Source organism: Pelobates fuscus, chromosome 12, assembly GCF_036172605.1.
Source record: "Pelobates fuscus isolate aPelFus1 chromosome 12, aPelFus1.pri, whole genome shotgun sequence".
NCBI classification, from domain to species: Eukaryota; Metazoa; Chordata; class Amphibia; order Anura; family Pelobatidae; genus Pelobates; species Pelobates fuscus.
In genome coordinates this window covers 56,815,940-56,841,174 of record NC_086328.1, presented here as the reverse complement: position 1 = coordinate 56,841,174, position 25,235 = coordinate 56,815,940, and the positions used below count along the sequence as shown (strand labels likewise).

General features: G+C 41.7%; 1 protein-coding gene across 2 annotated transcripts in view; it reads right to left on the bottom strand.

Annotated features, from left to right (window-relative positions):
* LPCAT2 (lysophosphatidylcholine acyltransferase 2) overlaps positions 1-25,235 on the bottom strand; it is a 1,632,697-nt gene that overhangs the window by 130,852 nt on the left and 1,476,610 nt on the right. The gene's annotated exons all lie outside the window — the stretch shown is intronic.

Sequence of the window (25,235 nt, the reverse complement as noted above, 5' to 3'; positions counted from 1 at the left end):
ACAGTGAAAAAAAATGATTTCTTTAAAATCTAAAGCTTAAGCTATTGTTAAAACAGATATGAGTGGTGGCACTGGGCAAGTGGGCACAGTATCCAATGTGAACCTCACACAGAATCTGGCAGGCAGGCAACTGCTCTTCTATTACAGTGAAAAAAAAATATTTATTTTAAATGTAAAGCTTAACCAATTGTTAAAACAGATATGAGTGGTGGCACTGGGCAAGTAGGCACAGTATCCAATGTGAACCTCACACAGAAGCTGGCAGGCAGGCAACTGCTCTTCTATTACAGTGAAAAAAAATTTTTGGTTGTAAAAGCACGCTATAGAGACACCAGATATGAGTGGCAACTGTCAAAGTACGCTGGCAGGGTTGTGCAGGGCACACGCTGAAGGAAGGCCTGACAGAGCCGCTTGAAGGACACTGACTGTCTGCTATTAGCTTACATAGTTACATAGTTACATAGTTAGCTGAAAAGAGACTTGCGTCCATCAAGTTCAGCCTTCCTTACACCTGTTTTTTGCTGTTGATCCAAAAGGCCAAAAAAAAACAAAAAACCCCAGTTTGAAGCACAATTTTGCAACAAGCTAGGACAAAAAATTCCTTCTTGACCCCAGAATGGCAGTCAGATTTATCCTTGAATCAAGCAGTTATTACCCTACATTGAAAGATTATATCCTTGAATATTCTGTCTTTGCAAGCATGCATCTAGAAGCTGTTTGAACATCTGTATGGACTCTGATAAAACCACTTCTTCAGGCAGAGAATTCCACATCCTGATTGTTCTTACAGTAAAAAAACCTTTCCTTTGCCTTAGACGAAATCTTCTTTCTTCCAGTCTAAACGCATGGCCTCGTGTCCTATGTAAAGTCCGGTTTGTGAATAGATTTCCACACAATGGTTTGTATTGGCCCCGAATATATTTGTATAATGTTATCATATCCCCTCTCAGGCGACGTTTTTCTAAACTAAATAGGTTTAAATTTGTTAACCTTTCTTCATAGCTGATATGTTCCATTCCTTTTATTAATTTTGTAGCCCGCCTCTGCACTTTTTCTAGTGCCATTTTATCCTTCTTTAGAACAGGTGACCAAAATTGCACAGCATATTCAATATGTGGTCTTACCAGTGATTTATAGAGAGGCAAAATGATATTCTCGTCCCGAGAATGAATGCCCTTTTTCATGCATGACAATACCTTACTGGCCTTGGCCACTGCTGATTGACATTGCACATTGTTGCATAGTTTGTTGTCTATAACAATTCCCAAGTCCTTTTCGTGTGTTGTTATCCCTAATTCACTTCCATTAAGGGTAAACGTTGCTTGTGTATTCTTTACGCCGAAGTGCATAACTTTGCATTTTTCAACATTAAATTTCATCTGCCATTTGAGTGCCCAGTCCTCCAGTCTATCTAAATCCTTCTGCAGCAAAGTAATATCTTGCTCACATTGTATTATTTTACAAAGTTTTGTGTCATCTGCAAACACTGAAACATGACTTTCAATGCTGTCTTCAAGATCATTTATAAAAATGTTAAATAGAAGGGGTCCCAGAACAGACCCCTGAGGGACACCACTTGCCACCTCTGTCCAGCTTGAAAATTTACCATTAACGACAACTCTTTGTATTCTGTTTTTAAGCCAATGCTCTACCCAAGAACAAGCATTTTCATCGAGACCGATTTCCTTGAGTTTGAACACTAATCTTTTGTGTGGAACTGTATCAAATGCCTTGGCAAAATCCAAATAGATCACATCCACTGCAACACCCTGATCTATACTTCTACTTACTTCTTCGTAGAACGCAATCAAGTTAGTTTGACATGACCTGTGCTTCATAAAACCGTGCTGATTTTTGCTGATAACCATATTCTTCTCAAGGAATTCTTGAATATTATCCCTTAATAACCTTTCAAATATTTTACCAGCCACAGAAGTTAAGCTCACAGGTCTATAATTTCCAGGCAAGGATTTTGAACCCTTTTTGAATATAGGAACCACATCTGCCTTCCTCCAATCCTCCGGAACACTTCCTGAAAGAAAAGAATCTTGAAAGATTAAAAACAGAGGTTCACTTATTTCTACACTTAGTTCCTTAAGTACACGTGGATGGATACCGTCAGGCCCTGGACCTTTGTTTATATTAACTTTCTTTAGTTGCTGCAGCACATTGTCTTGAGTTAACCAATTACAATTATTCTGCAAGTTTTTAGTAGCAATCATTTGCACATCTATTGCCATGGGTTCTTCTTTAATATATACGGAGGAGAAATAGTTATTTAGAATTCCTGCCTTTTCTTGGTCTTCATTAACTAACACCCCCGTTTCAGTTTTAAGTGTACCTATACTTTCATTTTTGGGTTTTTTGGAATTTATGTACTTAAAAAATGCTTTGGGGTTGGTTTTGCTCTCTTTAGCTATCATTTTTTCATTTTGAAGTTTAGCAAGTTTAATTGCCTTTTTGCACGCATTATTTGCTTTCTTATATCTTTTATAAGATGCATCTGATTTGTCTGATTTAAATGCTTTAAATGCCCTTTTCTTATTTTTAATCTCTTGTTTTACTTCTCTACTAAGCCACATTGGTTTTAATTTGTTTCTTTTATACTTATTTCCCAATGGTACATACTGAGAAATGTACCTTTCTAATATTTGTTGGAAGATGATCCATTTATCCTCAGTGTTCTTTTCACTAAAGAGTTTATGCCAGTCAATATATTGTAAAGCTTCCCTTATCTTATTGAAATTGGCCTTTTTAAAATTATATGTTTTAGTATACCCCATGTGCTTTTGTTTTTTTGAGTTTATTTCAAAGGACACTATATTGTGATCACTATTTCCCAAGTGCTCACCTACTTGAATGTTGGTCAAAAGATCAACGTTGTTTGTTAAAACCAGGTCCAGACAAGCGTCCATTCTAGTTGGTGCTTGTACAAGTTGTGACATGAAGTTGTCATTTAACAAGTTTAAAAACCTAATTCCCTTTGCTGAGCTACTAGTCCCTATGTCCCAATTTATGTCTGGGTAATTAAAATCTCCAATAATTAAAGTGTTACCAAGATTTGCAGCTTTCTCAATTTGCTCAAACAGCTGTTGTTCCTCGTCAATATTAACAGGTGGTTTATAACATATCCCAACCAATAGTTGGTTTCCCTTCTTTCCCCCCAAGCAGATATGTACCCATAAATCTTCCACATTTTCCTCATCGCATTCAATTTGCTTAAGATTTGGCTTTAAATCATGGTTGACATACAAACATACCCCACCACCCTTCTTGTTTTTCCTATCCTTCCTAAATAATGTGTACCCATTTAAGTTAACTGCCCAGTCATGTGTCTCATCCCACCATGTTTCAGTTATGCCTATTATATCATATTGTTTAGTGTATGCTAATGCCTCTAGTTCCCCCATTTTGTTATTTAGGCTCCTTGCATTAGTAAGCATACATTTAATATCATGCGTCTCTTGTTTATTTTGTGAATTACCAACATTACATAGCTTCTCTGTTCTGAGCTTGCCCCTCCCCCCGTCTCCACCCTCCTTATACTGTTCTAAAGCCCATCTCCTTTCTGTCCTATCTCCATTTTGTAGATTGCTATGACCCTCCCCCCCTACTACTAGTTTAAAATCTCCTCCAACCTTCTAGCCATCCTATCCCCCAGCACTGCAGACCCCCTTCCGTTTAGGTGCAATCCATCACTACTATATAGGTTGTACCCAATCGCAAAGTCGGCCCAGTGCTCTAAAAACCCAAAACCCTCCTTCCTGCACCAAGACTTCAGCCACGCATTAACCTCTCTAGCACGTGGCACAGGTAATATCTCAGAGAATACCACCTTGGAGGTCCTTTTCTTGAGTTTGCTACCTAATTCCCTGAAATCATTCTTTAGGACCTTCCATCTTCCTCTTACTTTGTCATTGGTACCAACATGGACCATGACCGCTGGGTCATCCCCAGCCCCTCCCAATAATCCATCCACTCTGTCAGCAACATGCCGGACCCGAGCACCCGGGAGACAGCAAACTGTCCGGTTGAGCCGATCAGAGTGGCAGATTGCCCTATCTGCTCTCCTAATGATAGAGTCCCCTACCACCACAACCTGTCTTGCCTTCTTTACATTTTGATCCCCACCCGTACTAGAGGGGCTGTCACCTCGGCTGTTAGAAGTAACAGCTTCCTCTAATACAGCTACTCCTGAGCTGATGCTCCCAACATCTTCCCTCAAACGGGCAAATCTGCTAGGTTGCACCAAATCAGGACTAGCTAGCCCTTTCCTCTTCCCTCCCCCCCTGCTTCCTCGCCCCACTGTCACCCAGCTACATGCCTGTTCCCCATCTGTCATATCTCCTCCCTCTCCACTACCTGTCCCCACTAAACTCTGCTCAGTCAGCAGCAGACTCCTCTCAAGATTGTCGATCTCCCTCAAAGTTGCGATTTGCTTCTCAAGATCTCCAATCTGAGCTTCCAGAGAAGCCACTCGCACACAACCATCACAGAGGTATGGACCATGGACGGGTACATCCAGGCATCCATACATGCAACAAGATGTGCATTGAGTTAAACTAACAATCTTGCTAACACTCATTTCCCCAGATACAGATAAAAAAATAAATAAAAAAAATATATATATATAAATAAAATAAAAAATTACCCCTAGTTAGTGTCAACTCCTGGTTTTCTAACTCCTACTTGAAAGAGTCTACTTAATAGTCTGCTTTCAAGCAATGTGAGCAAGCTCAGTGAGTTAGGGGTGTGCCTTTATAGGGATACAAATCCCACACAGGTGCAATTAATGAACACTCCCCCCAATCAATCAAGCAGCAGCAGCATAAAAGAGGGGGAAAAACCAGAAAACCAGGAAAAAAAATTTTTTTTTTTTTTTTAAACTTTACAGACTGAACCAATTAAACAAAAATAAAATACAAACCACTCTCCACAGTATACAAACCACTCCAAGCAACTCCTGGTTTTCTAACTCCTACTTGAAAGACACTGGAAACCTTTTTTCTTTGTAAAAGCACGCTAAAGAGACACCAGATATGATTGGCAACTGTCAAAGCACGCTGGCACAGGTCTGCAGAGCACACGCTGAAGTAGGCCTGACACCCAGATGCTTGCAGACATCTAACCGCTCTTCTATTACAGTGAAAAAAAAATATTTATTTTAAATGTAAAGCTTAACCAATTGTTAAAACAGATATGAGTGGTGGCACTGGGCAAGTAGGCACATTATCCAATGTGAACCTCACACAGAAGCTGGCAGGCAGGCAACTGCTCTTCTATTACAGTGGAAACTAAATTTTGGTTGTAAAAGCACGCTATAGAGACACCAGATATGAGTGGCAACTGTCAAAGTACGCTGGCAGGGTTGTGCAGGGCACACGCTGAAGGAAGGCCTGACAGAGCCGCTTGAAGGACACTGACTGTCTGCTATTAGCTTACACTGGAAACCTTTTTTCTTTGTAAAAGCACGCTAAAGAGACACCAGATATGATTGGCAACTGTCAAAGCACGCTGGCACAGGTCTGCAGAGCACACGCTGAAGTAGGCCTGACACCCAGACGCTTGCAGACAACTAACTGATCTTCTATTACAGTGAAAAAAATGATTTCTTTAAAATCTAAAGCTTAAGCCATTGTTAAAACAGATATGAGTGGTGGCACTGGGCAAGTGGGCACAGTATCCAATGTGAACCTCACACAGAAGCTGGCGGGCAGGCAGGCAACTGATCTTCTATTACAGTGAAAAAAAAATATTTATTTTAAATGTAAAGCTTAACCAATTGTTAAAACAGATATGAGTGGTGGCACTGGGCAAGTAGGCACAGTATCCAATGTGAACCTCACACAGAAGCTGGCAGGCAGGCAACTGCTCTTCTATTACAGTGGAAACAAAATTTTGGTTGTAAAAGCACGCTATAGAGACACCAGATATGAGTGGCAACTGTCAAAGTACGCTGGCAGGGTTGTGCAGGGCACACGCTGAAGGAAGGCCTGAAAGAGCCGCTTGAAGGACACTGACTGTCTGCTATTAGCTTACACTGGAAACCTTTTTTCTTTGTAAAAGCACGCTAAAGAGACACCAGATATGATTGGCAACTGTCAAAGCACGCTGGCACAGGTCTGCAGAGCACACGCTGAAGTAGGCCTGACACCCAGACGCTTGCAGACAACTAACTGATCTTCTATTACAGTGAAAAAAATGATTTCTTTAAAATCTAAAGCTTAAGCTATTGTTAAAACAGATATGAGTGGTGGCACTGGGCAAGTGGGCACAGTATCCAATGTGAACCTCACACAGAAGCTGGCAGACAGGCAACTGCTCTTCTATTACAGTGAAAAAAAAATATTTATTTTAAATGTAAAGCTTAACCAATTGTTAAAACAGATATGAGTGGTGGCACTGGGCAAGTAGGCACAGTATCCAATGTGAACCTCACACAGAAGCTGGCAGGCAGGCAACTGCTCTTCTATTACAGTGGAAACAAAATTTTGGTTGTAAAAGCACGCTATAGAGACACCAGATATGAGTGGCAACTGTCAAAGTACGCTGGCAGGGTTGTGCAGGGCACACGCTGAAGGAAGGCCTGACAGAGCCGCTTGAAGGACACTGACTGTCTGCTATTAGCTGACACTGGAAACCTTTTTTCTTTGTAAAAGCACGCTAAAGAGACACCAGATATGATTGGCAACTGTCAAAGCACGCTGGCACAGGTCTGCAGAGCACACGCTGATGTAGGCCTAACACCCAGATGCTTGCAGACAACTAACTGATCTTCTATTACAGTGAAAAAAAAATGATTTCTTTAAAATCTAAAGCTTAAGCTATTGTTAAAACAGATATGAGTGGTGGCACTGGGCAAGTAGGCACAGTATCCAATGTGAACCTCACACAGAAGCTGGCAGGCAGGCAACTGCTCTTCTATTACAGTGGAAACAAAATTTTGGTTGTAAAAGCACGCTATAGAGACACAAGATATGAGTGGCAACTGTCAAAGCACGCTGGCACAGGTCTGCAGAGCACACGCTGAAGTAGGCCTGACACCCAGACGCTTGCAGACAACTAACTGCTCTTCTATTACAGTGAAAAAAAAATATTTATTTTAAATGTAAAGCTTAACCAATTGTTAAAACAGATATGAGTGGTGGCACTGGGCAAGTAGGCACAGTATCCAATGTGAACCTCACACAGAAGCTGGCAGGCAGGCAACTGCTCTTCTATTACAGTGGAAACAAAATTTTGGTTGTAAAAGCACGCTATAGAGACACCAGATATGAGTGGCAACTGTCAAAGTATGCTGGCAGGGTTGTGCAGGGCACACGCTGAAGGAAGGCCTGACAGAGCCGCTTGAAGGACACTGACTGTCTGCTATTAGCTTACACTGGAAACCTTTTTTCTTTGTAAAAGCACGCTAAAGAGACACCAGATATGATTGGCAACTGTCAAAGCACGCTGGCACAGGTCTGCAGAGCACACGCTGAAGTAGGCCTGACACCCAGACGCTTGCAGACAACTAACTGATCTTCTATTACAGTGAAAACTAATTATTTATTTTATATGTAAAGCTTAACCAATTGTTAAAACAGATATGAGTGGTGGCACTGGGCAAGTAGGCACAGTATCCAATGTGAACCACACACAGAAGCTGGCAGACAGGCAACTGCTCTTCTATTACAGTGAAAAAAAACTATTTATTTTAAATGTAAAGCTTAACCAATTGTTAAAACAGATATGAGTGGTGGCACTGGGCAAGTAGGCACAGTATCCAATGTGAACCTCACACAGAAGCTGGCAGGCAGGCAACTGTTCTTCTATTACAGTGGAAATAAAATTTTGGTTGTAAAAGCACGCTATAGAGACACCAGATATGAGTGGCAACTGTCAAAGCACGCTGGCACAGGTCTGCAGAGCACATGCTGAAGTAGGCCTGACACCCAGATGCTTGCAGACAACTAACTGATCTTCTATTACAGTGAAAAAAAATGATTTCTTTAAAATCTAAAGCTTAAGCTATTGTTAAAACAGATATGAGTGGTGGCACTGACTGTGCAAATGGGCAAGGCATCCAACCTGACACAGAAGCTGGCAGGCAGGCAACTGCTCTTCTATTACAGTGAAAAAAAATTATTTATTTTAAATCTAAAGCTTAACCAATTGTTAAAACAGATATGAGTGGTGGCACTGGGCTAGTGGGCACAGTATCCAATGTGAACCTCACACAGAAGCTGGCAGGCAGGCAACTGCTCTTCTATTACAGTGAAAAAAAAATATTTATTTAAAATCTAAAGCTTAACCAATTATTAAAACAGATATGAGTGGTGGCACTGACTGTGCAAATGGGCAAGGCATCCAACCTGACACAGAAGCTGGCAGGCAGGCAACTGCTCTTCTATTACAGTGAAAAAAAATTATTTATTTTAAATCTAAAGCTTAACCAATTGTTAAAACAGATATTAGTGGTGGCACTGGGCAAGTGGGCACAGTATCCAATGTGAACCTCACACAGAAGCTGGCAGGCAGGCAACTGCAATTACATTACACAGGAAAAAAAAAAAGCAGCCTGATGTTCTAGCCCTAAAAAGGGCTTTTTGGGGTGCTGTCCTTACAGCAGAGATCAGATGAGTCCTTCAGGATTGTAGTGGACACTGAATACCCTAGCCTAGCTATCAATTTCCCTATCTAATCAGCAGCAGCTAAACTTTCCCTCCTCTCACTAAGCATGCATCTTCCGAATGAATCGAAAATGGATGCTGGGAGGGAGGTTGGAGGGTGTGGAAGGGAGGGAGTGCTGCCGATTGGCTGGAATGTGTCTGCTGACCGAGAGGCACAGGGTCAAAGTTTGCCCAATGATGACGAATAGGGGGCGGATCGAACTGCGCATGTGTCCGCCCGCCGTGGCGAACGCGAACACGCTAATTTCGCCGGGAACTGTTCGCCGGCGGACAGTTCGGTACATCACTACCATTAATGTATTTGATATCACGTTAGCATATCATGACCATTTATCCAGCTGTATTGATTGGCTCTAAAATAAGATAAAATATCTATTTAGACAAATTAATTAAAATATCAGCTTACGTAACATAGTAAGATTTTCTCTTAATTTGATGGAATCAAGGAAATGGTTACTGACTTTTTAAATATAAAATTTTATTTAAAATTACACAAGAGTAGATCTTAAATCCCTAGAAGAGGTCTAGCCAGCATTGAAAGGGTTACTTCTGCCAGAAAGTTTTTACTGCAGCTCTAAGGAATGCTCTGTCTCCGTAAAACTTTGTTTCCTTCTCTGTGAAGAAAGGGTCGTAAATTGTCTTGACAGCTTGTAGATTCAATGCTGTATTAACCAGGAAACGTATTGCTACTTCGTATTGCATATATATTGTTTTATACTGAATATTCATTGATTATTGCCATATTGTATTGCATATTGTTATACTGAAATTCCATTGATTATTATCATGTATGTTACTTATATTATTATCATTTGAATATAAAAATAAATATCTATTTTTATAACAAATCTGTGACTTAATTATATGGTTTACCTTTCACTTATAACGATAACGATTAGGGATCTGAGAATTAAAATAGTGGGTAATTCTCATCTGTTTACAATTATTATCCCATAAATATCCCCACACGACACCAGATAAGAGTGGCACTGTGCACTTGCAGAGGTTGGCAGAGTACACGCTGTAGGCCTGACAAACCCGCTTGAAGACAACTAACTGCTATTCAATCTATAACAGTGAAAAAACATTTTGTTTTTAAATGCACGCTATTGTGACACCAGATATGAGTGGCAATGTGCACTGGCAGAGGTTGGCAGAGTACACGCTGTAGGCCTGACACCCCCTTGAAGACAACTAACTGCTATTCAATCTATAGCAGTGAAAAAAGTTTTGGGGTTTTTAAATGCACGCTATTGTGACACCAGATATGAGTGGCACTGTGCACTGGCAGAGGTTGGCAGAGTACACGCTGTAGGCCTGACACACATAGAAACATAGAAACATAGAATGTGACGGCAGATAAGAACCATTCGGCCCATCTAGTCTGCCCAGTTTTCTAAATACTTTAATTAGTCCCTGACCTTATCTTATAGTTAGGATAGCCTTATGCCTATCGCACGCATGCTTAAACTCCTTTACACGCTGTAGGCCTGACACCCGCTTGAAGACAACTAACTGCTGTTCAATCTATAACAGGGAAAACATTTTTTTGGTTTTTAAATGCACGCTATTGTGACACCAGATATGAGTGGCACTGTGCACTGGCAGAGGTTGGCAGAGTACATGCTGTTGTCCTGACACACAGACGCTTGCAGACAACTAACTGCTATTCAATCTATTACAGTGAAACATGTTTTTTTGTTTTTAAATGCACGCTATTGTGACACCAGATATGAGTGGCACTGTGCACTGGTAGAGGTTGGCAGAGTACGCGCTGTAGGCCTGACACACAGACGCTTGCAGACAACTAACTGCTATTACAGTGAAATTTTTGGGGGGTTTTTAAATGCAAGCTATTGTGACACCAGATATGAGTGGTGGCACTGGGCAAGTGGGCACAGTATCCACTGTGAGCCTGACACAGAAGCTGGCAGGCAGGCAACTGCAATTAGATTACACAGGAAAAAAGGCAGACTGATGTTCTAGCCCTAAAAATGTTTTTTTGGGGTGCTTTCCTTACAGCAGAGATCAGATGAGTCCTTCAGGACTGTAGTGGACACTGAATACACTAGCCTAGCTATCCATTTCACTATCAAATGAGCAGCAGCTACACTTTCCCTCCTCTATCTAAGAATGCAGCTTCAGAATGAATCTAAAATGGATGAATCTAAAATGGGAGGGTCTGGAAGGTAGGGTCTGCTGCTGATTGGCTGGAATGTGTCTGCTGACTGTGAGGCACAGGGTCAAAGTTTACTCATTGATGACAAATAGGGCGGATCGAACCACACATGTGTTCGCCCGCCGTGGCGAACGCGAACACGCTATGTTCGGTACATCACTAAAGTAGAGTTGAGCGAACCCGAACCGCAAAGTTTGGGTTCGTACCGAACATTACGTTTTTTGGACCCCGGACCCGAACACGGACATATCACTGTATGTTCGGTTTGGAATTCGGTGTTCGACGATTTAACGGCGCAGTTTGAAAGGCTGCAGGGCAGCCAATCAACAATCGTTTGACTCGTGTGCGCTTAAAAGCCATCACAGCCATGCCTGCTAATGGCATGGCTGTGATTGGCCAGTGCAGCATGTGACCCAGGCTCTATATATAAGCTGGAGTCCCGTAGCGCCGCACGCACATGAGCTCTTAATAGTGTAGGGAGAGGATGCTGCTGCTTTCAGGGACAGATTCAAATACTGCTGTCACATTGCAGTTATAAAACTTAAAATTTTTTGGGTGCTAAAAAGTACATTTGGGGTGTGCACTTCATATCTGAGAGTTAAATAGACGCGTCAAATACTGCGGTTACATCGGAGTTTTAAAAAGTCAATTTTTTTTGGTGCTATATAGTACATTTGGGGTGTGCACTTCATATCTGAGAGTCAAATAGAAGTGTCAAATACAGTGGTTACAGCGCAATTGTAAACAATCATATTTTCTGGGTGCTAATCTGTAAAATAGTACATTTGGGGCGTGCTCTTCATATCTGAGAGTCAAATAGAAGCGTCAAATACTGCTGTCACATTGCAGTTGTAAAAATTCTAATTGTTTTGGTGCTAAACTGCTAAATAGTAAATTTGGGGCGTGCTCTTCATATCTGAGAGTCAAATGGAAGCTTCAAATAGTGCGGTTACAGCGCAATTGTAAACATTATTATTTTCTGGGTACTAATCTGCTAAATAGTAAGTTTGGGCCCTGCACTTCATATCTGAGAGTCAAATAGAAGCGTCAAATAGTGCGGTTACAGCGCAATTGTAAACATTCTTATTTTCTGGGTGCTAATCTGCTAAATAGTACATTTGTGGCGTGCTCTTCATATCTGAGAGTCAAATAGAAGCGTCAAATACTGCAGTTACAGCGCAGTTGTAAATATTCTAATTGTTTTGGTGCTAAACTGCTATATAGTACATTTGTTGCGTGCTCTTCATATCTGAGACAAATAGAAGCGTCAAATAGTGCGGTTACAGCGCAATTGTAAACATTCTTATTTTCTGGGTGCTAAACTGCTAAATCGTAAATCTGGGGTGTGCTCTTCATATCTGAGAGTCAAATAGAAGCGTCAAATAGTGCGTTTACAGCGCAATTGTAAACATTCTTATTTTCTGGGTGTTAATCTGCTAAATAGTAAATTTGGGGCGTGCTCTTCATATCTGAGCGTCAAATAGAAGCGTCAAATAGTGTGGTTACAGCCCAATTGTAAACATTCTTATTTTCTGGGTGCTAATCTGCTAAATAGTAAATTTGGTGCATTCTCTTCATATCTGAGAGTTAAATAGAAGCGTCAAAGACTGCCGTTACAGCGCAGTTGTAAAAATTATAATTGTTTTGGTGTAAAACTGCTAAATAGTAAATTTGGGGCGTGCTCTTCATATCTGAGATTCAAATAGAAGTGTCAAATAGTGCGGTTACAGCGCAATTGTAAACATCCTTATTTTCTGGGTGCTAATCTGCTAAATAGTAAATTTGGTGCATGCTCTTCATATCTGAGAGTCAAATAGAAGCGTCAAATAGTGCAGTTACAGCGCAATTGTAAACATTCTTATTTTCTGGGTGCTAATCTGCTACATAGTAAATTTGGGCCCTGCACTTCATATCTGAGAGTCAAATAGAAGCGTCAAATAATGCGGTTACAGCGCAATTGTAACCATTCTTATTTTTTGGGTGCTAATCTGCTAAATAGTAAATTTGGGACATGCTCTTCATGTATGTACGTAGTGGGGAATCGCGATGCAGCCTAGAACAAAATCTAACCCCATTCAACCCCTCAATAACGACAGACCACTTAGTATGGATTAAACAGGCCACAGCATTTATTATCACAAACTAAATTACTGCATAACACATCCATAACTGTATTTATTAAATCTCTTCTTTTTCTGTAACCAAAACGTTAGACATAAATAAGCATAAATTAACATATATCCATATATAACTCCACACATAGTGTTATACATTGACCCAACCGTCCTTGCCAATAAAGATCCAGTGGTTCCTAATCACCACTTCCTCTCACCTCCCCCCTCGTCATAAAAATATCTTTCCAATGCCCGCCATCAGCCGACCTTATCCACGCTCGATGGGCACGAGACCTCAGGCAACCTAATGTTAAACCTTTGAAGCAGGGGAGGTTGAGACCTTAAAAATTGTTCATCTCATTCCATATACTTAAACGTAACCCCTCATACTCAATTGGCAAGGACATACCCTCGGCTAGTTGTGACTAAATATACCAATAGGGTGGGCGGGAGGGAAGCTGTTTGCTGGCCCGAATCCCAAGTGGCACTAAGGTAAGACCTCCCCCCCACAGAACATAATCCCACCCACACACTCTTTCCCAACCAATCCCATGCATCTATCCCCACACTCCTACATGTGCCCTTGTCCATTTAGCTGTGCTATCTCCCCAGGGCCTTATCTGAGAGTCAAATAGAAGCATCAAATAGTGCGGTTACAGCGCAATAGTAAACATTCTTATTTTCTGGGTGCTAATCTGCTAAATAGTACATTTGGGGCGTGCTCTTCATATCTGAGAGTCAAATAGAAGCCTCAAATAGTGTGGTTACAGCGCAATTGTAAACATTCTTATTTTCTGGGTGCTAATCTGCTATATAGTAAATTTGGGCCCTGCACTTCATATCTGAGAGTGAAATATTGCGGTTACAGCGCAATTGTAAACATTCTTATTTTCCGGGTGCTAATCTGCTATATAGTAAATTTGGGCCCTGCACTTCATATCTGAGAGTCAAATAGAAGCGTCAAATACTACGGTTACAGCGCAATTGTAAACATTTTAATTTTCTGGGTGCTAATCTGCTAAATAGTAAATTTGGGGCGTGCTCTTCATATCTGAGAGTCAAATCGAAGTGTCAAATAGTGCCGATACAGCGCAATTGTAAAAATTATAATTGTTTTGGTGCTAAACTGCTAAATAGTAAATTTGGGGCGTGCTCTTCATATCTGAGCGTCAAATAGAAGCGTCAAATAGTGCGGTTACAGCGCAATAGTAAACATTCTTATTTTCTGGGTGTTAATCTGCTAAATAGTAAATTTGCTGCGTGCTCTTCATATCTGAGAGTCAAATAGAAGCGTCAAAAAGTGTGGTTGCAGCGCAATTGTAAACATTTTTATTTTCTGGGTGCTAATCTGCTAAATAGTAAATTTGGGCCCTGCACTTCATATCTGAGAGTTAAATAGAAGCGTCAAATAGTGTGGTTACAGCGCAATTGTAAACATTCTTATTTTCTTGGTGCTAATCTGCTGAATAGTAAATTTGGGCCCTGCACTTCATATCTGAGAGTCAAATAGAAGCGTCAAATACTGCGGTTACAGCGCAGTTGTAAAAATTATAATTGTTTTGGTGCTAAACTGCTAAATAGTAAATTTGGGGAGTGCTCTTTATACCTGAGAGTCAAATAGAAGCGTCCAATAGTGCGGTTACAGCGTAATTGTAAACATTCTTATTTTCTGGGTGCTAATTTGCTAAATTGTAAATTTGGTGTGTGCTCTTCATATCTGAGAGGCAAACAAAAGCGTCAAATAATGCGGTTACAGCGCAATTGTAAACATTCTTATTTTCTGGGTTCTAATCTGCTAAATAGTAAATTTGGTCCTGCACTTCATATCTGAGAGTCAAATAGAACTGTCAAATAGTGCTGTGACATAGCATTTTTAAACATTCAAATTTTTCGGCTGCTAAATAGTACATTTGCGGCATGCAGTGCACTTCATATCTGAGAGTCAAATAGAACCGTCAAATATTGTGCTTACATTGCAGTTGTAAAAATTCGAATTCTTTAGGTGCCTGCACTTCATATCTGAGAGTCAAATAGAACCATCAAATACTGTGTTTACAGCGCACATTGACAAATTCCCATTTTTTTGCTCCTAAGAAGTACATTTGGGACGATCTCTTCATATCTAAAAGGCATATTGCACAGTCTGTTGTTCTACATAATTCATTTTCTGCACTTTCAGAGTGTAATGGTGTCATGGAGACAGGCACTGAGGCTAGTGGTGTTGTGCAGAGAGGCACTGAGGCTAGTGGTGTTGTGCAGAGAGGCACTGAGGCTAGTGGTGTTGTGCAGAGAGGCACTGAGGCTAGTGCTGTTGTGCAGAGAGGCACTGAGGCTAGTGGTGTTGTGCAGAGAGGCACTGAGGCTAGTGCTGTTGTGCAGAGAGGCACTGAGGCTAGTGGTGTTGTGCGGAGAGGCACTGAGGCTAGAGGTGTTGTGGGGAGAGGCACTGAGGCTAGAGGTGTTGTGCAGAGAGGCACTGAGGCTAGTGGTGTTGTGCAGAGAGGCACTGAGGCTAGAGGTGTTGTGGGGAGAGGCACTGAGGCTAGAGGTGTTGTGGAGAGAGGCACTGAGGCTAGTGCTGTTGTGGAGAGAGGCATTGAGGCCAGTGGTGTTGTGCAGAGAGGCACTGAGGCTAGTGGTGTTGTGCAGAGAGGCTTGAAGACTATGGTGAGGCCTAATAGAAAGCAGTTGTTGTTGGGGGATTCCATCATAAGAGGTGTGGAGATGGACAGTGGTGGTCTTGTGAGGTGTCTTCCCGGAGCTACTGCTCACAGAGACAGGAGACGTATCTGTAATATTGTTAAGCAAGCAAAGCAGGAATGGGAATTGGATGTACTTGTCCATTTAGGGACAAATGACTCGGCTTGCAATGAGGTTTCAGAGGTTAAGGAAGTTTTTAGTGTTTTTGCCAATGATATACGGCAGGTTGCTTCCACACTGTCATTCTCTGAAGTTCTGCCTGTGCATAACACTCAGAATGACAGGCAGATGCGTATTAGGGACTTTAACTTGTGGCTTGGTGAATGGTGTCGGGAGCAAGGATTTGGCTTTATTGCTCATGGTAGCTCTGTTTGGAATGGAAATAAACTGTACAAAAAAGATGGTTTGCATCTTTCTCAAAAGGGAACAAATGTTCTCAGTGAGCAGTTCAGAGGTTTTGCTAAGATGTATTTAAACTAGGAGGGGGGGGGGGGGGGCAAAAGGGTGATAAAACATCAATCCAATTGTCCCCAAAAACAAGGACAGAAGGTGCCTGTAGCAAGTGTGTTTAAAAATGATAAGCTTAGAGTCATGTCTACAAATGCTCGCAGTTTAGGGAATAAGATCCATGAACTTGTGGCAATAATGGCAACTGATAGTGTAGATTTAGTCGCTGTTACTGAGACATGGTATAATGAAAAAAATTACTGGGACATAGCAATACCAGGGTACTCTTTATATAGAAAAGACAGGGAAGGCAAGAAAGGGGGAGGGGTGGCCCTGTATGTGAAGGATAGCATAAAATCTAGCCTAATAAAGGTTAGTGAGACAAACATAGAGTCCATTTGGGTTACGTTAGAATTTGGTAATCACACAGTAATTCGTGTAGGTGTGATTTATAGGCCCCCAGGACAAATTGAAGAGTTAGATAATGTACTAGTTGAAGAAATAGCTAAAATGACAATTAAGGGGGAAGTTATCACCATGGGTGACTTTAATCTTCCTGATGTGAATTGGAAAACAAAAATAGCTACTTGTGCCAGAAGCACACATATTCTAAACTCCCTACTGGGATTGTCTCTAAAACAAGTCGTTGAGGAGCCAACTCGTAAAGAGGCCATACTAGATTTAGTGTTAACAAATGGAGATTTGGTATCAGATATTACTGTAGGTGAAAGTTTAGGATCCAGTGATCATCAGTCAGTGTGGTTTAATATAAGAACAGTGACTGAGTCACACCACACAAAAACAAAAGTTTTAGACTTTAGAAAAACAGACTTTTCTAAAATTAGAATATGTGTAAAGGAGTCATTATCAGACTGGAGCAACTTAAATGGAGTCCAAAAGAAATGGGATTATTTAAAAGCTTCACTACTGAAGGCAACAGAAAATTGCATTAGGCTTGTCAGTAAAAGCAAAAAATTCAAGAAACCACTGTGGTACTCCTCAGATGTGGCCAAAATAGTAAAAAAACTAAAAGTTAGCATTTAGTAATTATAAAAAAACCCAGAGTAAGGAAGACAGAATGACCTATAAGATTAGGCAGAAAGAGGCTAAGCAAGTTATAAGAGCTTCCAAATCACACACATAAGAGAAAATAGCACAGTCAGTAAAAATGGGGGACAAAACTTTTTTTAGATACATAAATGAGAAAAGAAAAGTAAAACAAGGATTAGTTAGATTAAAAACAAAAGAAGGAAGGTATGTAGATGAGGATAAAGGTCTAGCTGACTGCCTCAATGAATATTTTTGTTCGGTATTTACAGCTGAAAATGAAGGAAAGGGACCTCCGTTAAAAAAAAGGACAAATGAGTCATTTATTACATGTGAGTTTACAGAGGAAGAGGTTCTATTTCAACTGTCAAAAGTAAAGACAAATAAGTCAATGGGACCTGATGGAATACACCCAAAGCTATTAAAAGAGCTTAGTGGTGTACTAGCAAAACCATTAACAGATTTATTTAACCAATCATTGTTAACAGGAGTAGTCCCAGAAGATTGGAAGTTAGCGAATGTTGTGCCCATTCACAAGAAAGGTAATAGGGAGGAGTCGGGCAACTATAGGCCAGTAAGCCTTACTTCAGTAGAGGGGAAAGTAATGGAAACCATGTTAAAAGATAGGATTGTTGAACATCTAAAAACACATGGATTTCAAGATCAGAGACAACATGGGTTTACTTCAGGGAGATCATGCCAAACTAATCTTAATGATTTTTTTGATTGGGTAACTAAAATTATAGATCAGGGTGGTGCAGTAGACATTGCTTACCTAGATTTCAGTAAGGCTTTTGACACTGTTGCACATAGAAGGCTTATCAATAAACTGCAATCTTTGAGTTTGGATTCCAATATTGTTGAATGGGTAAGGCAGTGGCTGAGTGACAGGCAACAGAGGGTTGTAGTCAATGGAGTATATTCGAAGCTTGGGCTTGTCACCAGTGGGGTACCTCAGGGATCTGTACTTGGACCCATTCTCTTTAATATTTTTATTAGTGATATTTCAGAAGATCTTGATGGTAAGGTGTGTCTTTTTGCGGATGATACTAAGATATGTAACAGGGTTGATGTTCCAGGAGGGATAAGCGAAATGGCAAATGATTTAGGTAAACTAGAAAAATGGTCAGAGTTGTGGCAACTGACATTTAATGTGGATAAGTGCAAGATAATGCATCTTGGATGTAAAAACCCAAGGGCAGAGTACAGAATATTTGATAGAGTCCTAACCTCAACATCTGAGGAAAGGGATTTAGGGGTGATTATTTCTGAGGACTTAAAGGTAGGCAGACAATGTAATAGAGCAGCAGGAAATGCTAGCAGAATGCTTGGTTGTATAGGGAGAGGTATTAGCAGTAGAAAGAGGGAAGTGCTCATGCCATTGTACAGAACACTGGTGAGACCTCACTTGGAGTACTGTACACAGTACTGGAGACCATATCTTCAGAAGGATATTGATACCTTAGAGAGAGTTCAAAGAAGGGCTACTAAACTGGTTCATGGATTGCAGGATAAAACTTACCAGGAAAGGTTAAAGGATCTTAACATGTATAGCTAGTGGAAAGACGAGACAGGGGGGATATGATAGAAACATTTAAATACATAAAGGGAATCAACACAGTAAAGGAGGAGACTATATTTAAAAGAATAAAAACTACCACAACAAGAGGACATAGTCTAAAATTAGAGGGACAAAGGTTTAAAAATAACATCAGGAAGCATTACTTTACTGAGAGGGTAGTGGATGCATGGAATAGCCTTCTAGCTGAAGTGGTAGAGGTTAACACAGTAAAGGAGTTTAAGCATGCATGGGATAGGCATAAGGCAATCCTAACTATAAGATAATGCCAGGGACTAATGAAAGTATTTAGAAAACTGGGCAGACTAGATGGGCCGAATGGTTCTTATCTGCCGTCACATTCTATGTTTCTATGTTTCTATGTTTCAAATAGAACCGCTGTGACATAGCAGTTTTAAACATTCAAATTTTTTGGCTGCTAAATAGTACATTTGCGGCAAGCGGTGCGCTTCTTATCTGAGAGTCAAATAGAACCATCATACACTGTGCTTTCAGCGCACTTTAAAAAATTAAAATAGTTTTGGGTGCTAAAAAGTAAATTTGGGGTGTGCACTTCATATCTAACAGTCAAATAGAAACTTCAAATACTGCGGTTACAGCGCAGTTTGACTAATTAAAAATTTTTTGGGTGCTAAATAATACATTTGAGGCATGCACTTCATATCTGATACTCAAATAGAACCGTCAAATACCAATATAACAATATTGTAATTCGGGGGCAATACCCTCACAAGTCAAACTGAGAGGTCAGTTTAGAGGGAAAACTGTTGCCTGGATACAATTCTAAAACAATTTCCATATGTCCTTGCAGACTTTACATGCTGGAAAAACACAGGTGCCAACTGCTGTGGCTTTCTGCAGTGTGCAGACCGGCAAGGAAAGCAGGGTTGAGGAGTGAGTGGAAGATGATGTGGAGGATGATGAGGTCCTAGACTCCATATGGAATCAAGGTCATGTGAGTGACGTGTGCAGTTTGGAGCAAGAGCCGCTGGTTGCACAGAGGCACCAGCACAGCATAAGAGGGAGCAGGGTGCAAAAGCGGAGCGGCCGTCCCCTAGCGCTCATCGACATGTATTATCTTTAGAATTCCCAGAGTTATCTAAGTAACAGATGGAGCGATAAAAGGAACCATAACAGATTTAACGAGCCATTTGCAATTTCGCAGTCCGGTGACTGGGACCCAGACACTGTTTGGGCGGCGGTCGGATGACTGGGACCCAGTATGCCTGATGTTGAAGTTAGGAGTCACAGTGTGGAATGGATTAGCAGGGTCTGGTGCAGGGTAACCGCAAGCCCCCTGGTGTTGAGCACCAGCGTTTGTGCGGCCACATACCAGGACCCTGATGCAGCTTTAGTAAAAAGAGTACTGGATACCAGAAGCCATCACCAGACTGATCCGCAACTTGGAACAGGATGTGACATTCACTGTAGCAGCTGTGCGCGCTTTCGGCGTTCTCACCCTGCTGCTGCTCGCCTGTCTGCGCTGCAGCATTACTTTGGCCTTCCCGCTCACCGCCTCATATGCGACGTGCCTACAAGGTGGAACTCCACCTTGCACATGCTGGAGAGCCTGTACTAGCAGCAGCAGGCGATAGTGGAGTTTCAACTGCAGCACGCATGGGTGAGTCGCTCTGCACCAGACTTGCCCTCCAATTGATCAGAGTTAAAGGATTTCAAGTGGACTCATTACAATTACAGGGCCTCTAAAGAGTTCTGTATTGTTATTTGTCGTAACTACCTTCCCGCGTCTGAAGTGGGTAATTTGCGCGCCTGCTTCCTTCCTTGCATGTGGTAGCCGTTTCTCAGGCTCCCTCTCCGGAATCGAACCATTATTCCCTTTTACCGATGGTCACCATGGTAGGCGCAGAAAGTGGCATCAAAAGTTGATATGGATGACATACAAATGCGTCGTCGCCTTGTCATTGGGGAGCCCATTGAAAAAGTGCTCTAGCATGACGAGCTGGGTGATCTCCTCCAGAAACTTGGCTTGATGGAAGTTGAGCCAGTTCTGGGTGGCCCTTGTGATGTGGCATGCCCACTCCGCATGGGAGTCCTTCTCCCCTTTCCGGGTATCCCTAAACATTCGGCGGTAATGCTCGGGGGTGAACGCATACCGGACCAGGAGGATTTCGGTAATAAAGGGATAGTCTCTGATCTGCTCTTCTGGTACAGCCCAGTAAATATCCGCTGCCTTCCCCACTAGTTTGCTGGCCAGGATGGTGACCTACTCGCTGGGGTCCACGTCTTGGAGTAGGCACTGGTGCTCAAAGTCTTGTAAATGTCATCAATGCCATCTTCTGCTTCCTTGAAGTCTTTGAAGGCATTGTATGGTAGCTTGTGGGCCAGGGTGGTTGTGCTTCCCGGTGCCCTCTGCTCCCTTCTTCCTTCATCTGGGTTCATGGAGGTTGCCCTTTGTCTATTGGCAACGACATAGGCTTGCACCTCCAAAAAGTCCTGCTTACTATCGCCTCTGAGGGTGGCTCACGGTAATATGCCAGGCGCTGTTACACCTCCTTGCGCACTTCCTCCTCATGTCCGGCCCCTGGCTGGGGTTCGTTGCCTCACTGCATGCCTGGTCGTCTTCCATGAACGCAGCAGTCAATTCAGCCTTGTTACGCCCACCAGGTGTTATTCCTCTGGCTCCACCCAAGTCCTGCAGTGTAGGTCGCTTTAGAGCACTGTAGTCCATGGGTCTGTTGGCAGGGACATGGGATCCTGCCGCTTGCCACCAATTGAAGCGGGACCTGCGTAACCGATGGTTATCCCCTTTGATTAGAATAGATCAGACCCATTTCCCCAGTAACCGGATGGGACACAGTTCCAGGATACAACGTTTGACAATCTTTATTTGGGTACACAGCTTTGCCTCCTGTTGCCTCCTCCTCCTACTCAGCTTCTTCCTCCATCTCCTCTACCACCTGCTCATCCGGTCAGCGTAACACCTTCACCACCAACTTCAGCACAGCCAGGGGGAAACGACAGCAGGCTGTTTTAAAACTCATATGTTTGGGGGAAAACACCACACCGCGCAGGAGCTGTGGACGGGCATGGAACAACAGACCGATGAGTGGTTGGTGCCACTGAGCCTCAGGCCTGGCCTGGTGGTGTGCGATAATAGGCGAAATCTCATAGCAGGTCTGGGCCTAGCCAATTTGACGCACATCCCTTGCCTGGCGCATGTGCTGAATTTGGTGGTGCAGAAATTCCTGAAAAACTACCCAGATATATCAGAGCTGCTGCAGAAAGTGCAGGCCGTCTGTGCGCGCTTTTGGCATTCTCGCCCTGCTGCTGCTCGTCTGTCTGCGGTGTAGCGTAACTTCGGCCTTCCCGCTCACCACCTCATGAGACTGTGCGAGCAGCAGCAAGCGATAGTGGAGTTTCAGCTACAGCACGCACTGGTCAGTCGCTCTGCGGAACAGAGTTTTCTTTTTTTATATGTCCCAATATTTTGGGGGCTACCCCAATTGAAATATATAAATATATAAAAAACTGTGTTGGCTACCTCCTCCACCACTGCTTCCACCTACACCGCCACAGTCACCGCCTCCTCAACCTATGGGTCACTCAGTGTAAACTATGTACACAATAGCAGAGGCTTGTGAAGGCCTTTTCTCAATGCATCAGGAGTTGAGCATTGCTCCATGCAAGAAATGCACCGTAGGCCGCAAATGTTTCTTTTTTTAAATGTCCCAATATTTTGGGGGCTACCCCAATTAAAAAATATACATATATATAAAAAACAGTGTTGGCTACCTCCTCCTCCTCCACCACTGCTTCCACCTACACCGCCACGGTCACCGCCTCCTCAACCTATGGGTCACTTAGTATAAACTATGTACACAATAGCAGAGGCTTGTGAAGGCCTTTTATCTATGCATCAGGACTGCAAGAAATGCACCGCAGGCTGCAAATGTTTCTTTTTTTATATGTCTCAATATTTTGGGGGCTACCCCAATAATAAAAAAATTAAAAAAAACAGTGTTGGCTACCTCCTTCTCCTCCATCGCTGCTTCCACCTACACCACCACGGTCATCGCCTCCACAACCTATGGGTCACTTAGTATAAACTACACAATAGCAGAGGCTTGTGAAGGCCTTTTCTCCATGCATCAGGAGTTGAGCTCAGATTGAACAATTAAAGAGAATACCCTGCACTCCAACCCTCTCTCAAATGGATAATTCTGGTGATCCTCCTGACAGCCATGCTTTAGATTTTGATTTATGTTCTTCCAAAGCTAAAATCAAAGATTCCATCTAGTGCTATTTTATGGCTCAGCTGTATTTTAAATTTTTATGTTATTTTAAGTGATTTCCCTATCCACATTTGTTTTCAGGCCACTTGCCCTACTCTTCCACCAATTTTACTTCCTTTTGCAGCCATCTAGCCCTTTCCAGGAGTTTTTTAGAGCCATTTTTATGCCCAAATGTTCGGGTCCCCATTGACAAATTCGTCAAATTCGGGATCAAGTTCAATCCCGAACCCGGATTTTTTTTCAAAGTTCGGCCGTACCCGAACCCAGGTGTCTGCTCAACTCTAAATATAAGAACTCTGAGAATGGAATTCAGTAAATGCCTCAAAATAGTCTCATATTCTTTGGTTATTATTGTGAATTATAGACCTGTGAGCTTAACTTCTGTGACTGGGAAAGTATTTGAACGGCTATTAAGGGATAATATTCAGGAATTCATTGGGAAAAACTGTGTTATTAGCAATAATCAGCATGGTTTTATGAAACATAGGTCATGTCAAACTAACCTAATTGCATTCTACGAAGAAGTAAGTAGAAATATAGATCAGGGTGTTGCAGTGGATGTGATCTACTTGGATTTTGCCAAGGCATTTGATACGGTTCCTCACAATAGGTTAGTCTTCAAACTAAAAGAAATTGGTCTAGATGAATATTCTTGTTCTTGGGTAGAACATTGGCTTAAGGATAGAGTACAGCGAGTTGTCATAAATGGTAAATTTTCAAGCTGGACAAAAGTGGTAAGTGGTGTCCCTCAGGGTTCTGTTTTGGGACCGCTTCTATTTAACATATTTATAAATGATCTTGAAATGGGCATTGAAAGCCATGTATCAGTGTTTGCAGATGACACAAAACTTTGTAAAGTAATACAATGTGAGCAGGATATTGCCTTGCTGCAGAGGGATTTGGATAGATTGGGGGACTGGGCACTAAAATGGCAGATGAAATTTAACGTAGAAAAATGCAAAGTTATGCACTTCGGGGTTAAGAATGCACAAGCAACTTTCACTGCAAGAAAGGACAGAAGCTTTGAGCCGCAGCCTGCAGGAACTCTAACACATAATGAAAGCTGGAAACGCGTAATTCATTACATTATGTGTTAGAGTTCCTGCAGGCTGCGGCTCAAAGCTTCTGTCCTTTCTTGCAGTGATTATTTTCTATCATAACCTGTTTCGAAACGGACAGCTGAATTCCCAAATAGTTTATCGAGTTCTTTCTCCACTCAAATGGGTATTCCGTTTTCAACAACTGCATTGTTGATTGGTGAATATTTATAGTACGCCCACTTTTGGAGGCTGTTATAATGGGATGGTCGGCACAGGAACACGTGATCTGAGGAAGCCTTTACGGCGAAACGCGTCATCACGCTAGCACGCAGCACGCAAGGAGGACTGGACGCTTGAAAGACCGAGGGACACTACTCACAACATCCAGAGAACCGGTATCTGGATGTCTGTTTGCCCGTTCGGAGTGGAGTTAAAGCGAGTACAATCCAGTCTAGAGAAGTTGTATATTGAAGGCTGCAGATTATTTTTATGCAATAATTTTTTTTTTTTTACTGAGACGACCGCCCCATCGTTTTTAACCTATTGGATTCCAGAGGTCTACTCCCTGGAGACACTGTTTACAGTGTACAAGCGATTACAGCCTGAGCAGTCTCTTTACCTCTCATGTGTTTTTACAGTATTATACTATTATATGTTTTGTCTCCTTTTTATATGTAGAGCATCATTTACTTCTATCAATTTGGGTTTGTAAACTACATTATTTCACAAAATTAACACTTTTTTATCACAATTTGTTGTATAATAAGAATCTATACACAAGTCACAACATTTATTGTTTTGCACATTTTGCACTTAAGCACTTTTGTGAGTGTTGCATTTTGCACAATTTTGTGAAGGCATAGCTATTTACAGACACAGCGCACTTTATGTTTTAACTATTTGTATTCTAGTGTTTTTGAGCTTTTACACTTATAAGGTGCTGCTATTATTTGTTTTAATATCTTTTAGTCACTTGGAAATTACTGCGCCATCTTTTTTTTGTATATTATATGGAATTCATTGCCTGAAGAGGTGGTTTTGTCAGAGTCTATACAGATGTTTAAACTGCAATTGGATAAATACTTGCAAAAACATAACATACAGGGATATCATTTCTAATTAGTGGGGTAATAGCTGCTTGATCCAAGGATACATCTGACTGCTATTTTGGGGTCAAGAAGGAATTTTTTTCCTAGTTTGTTGC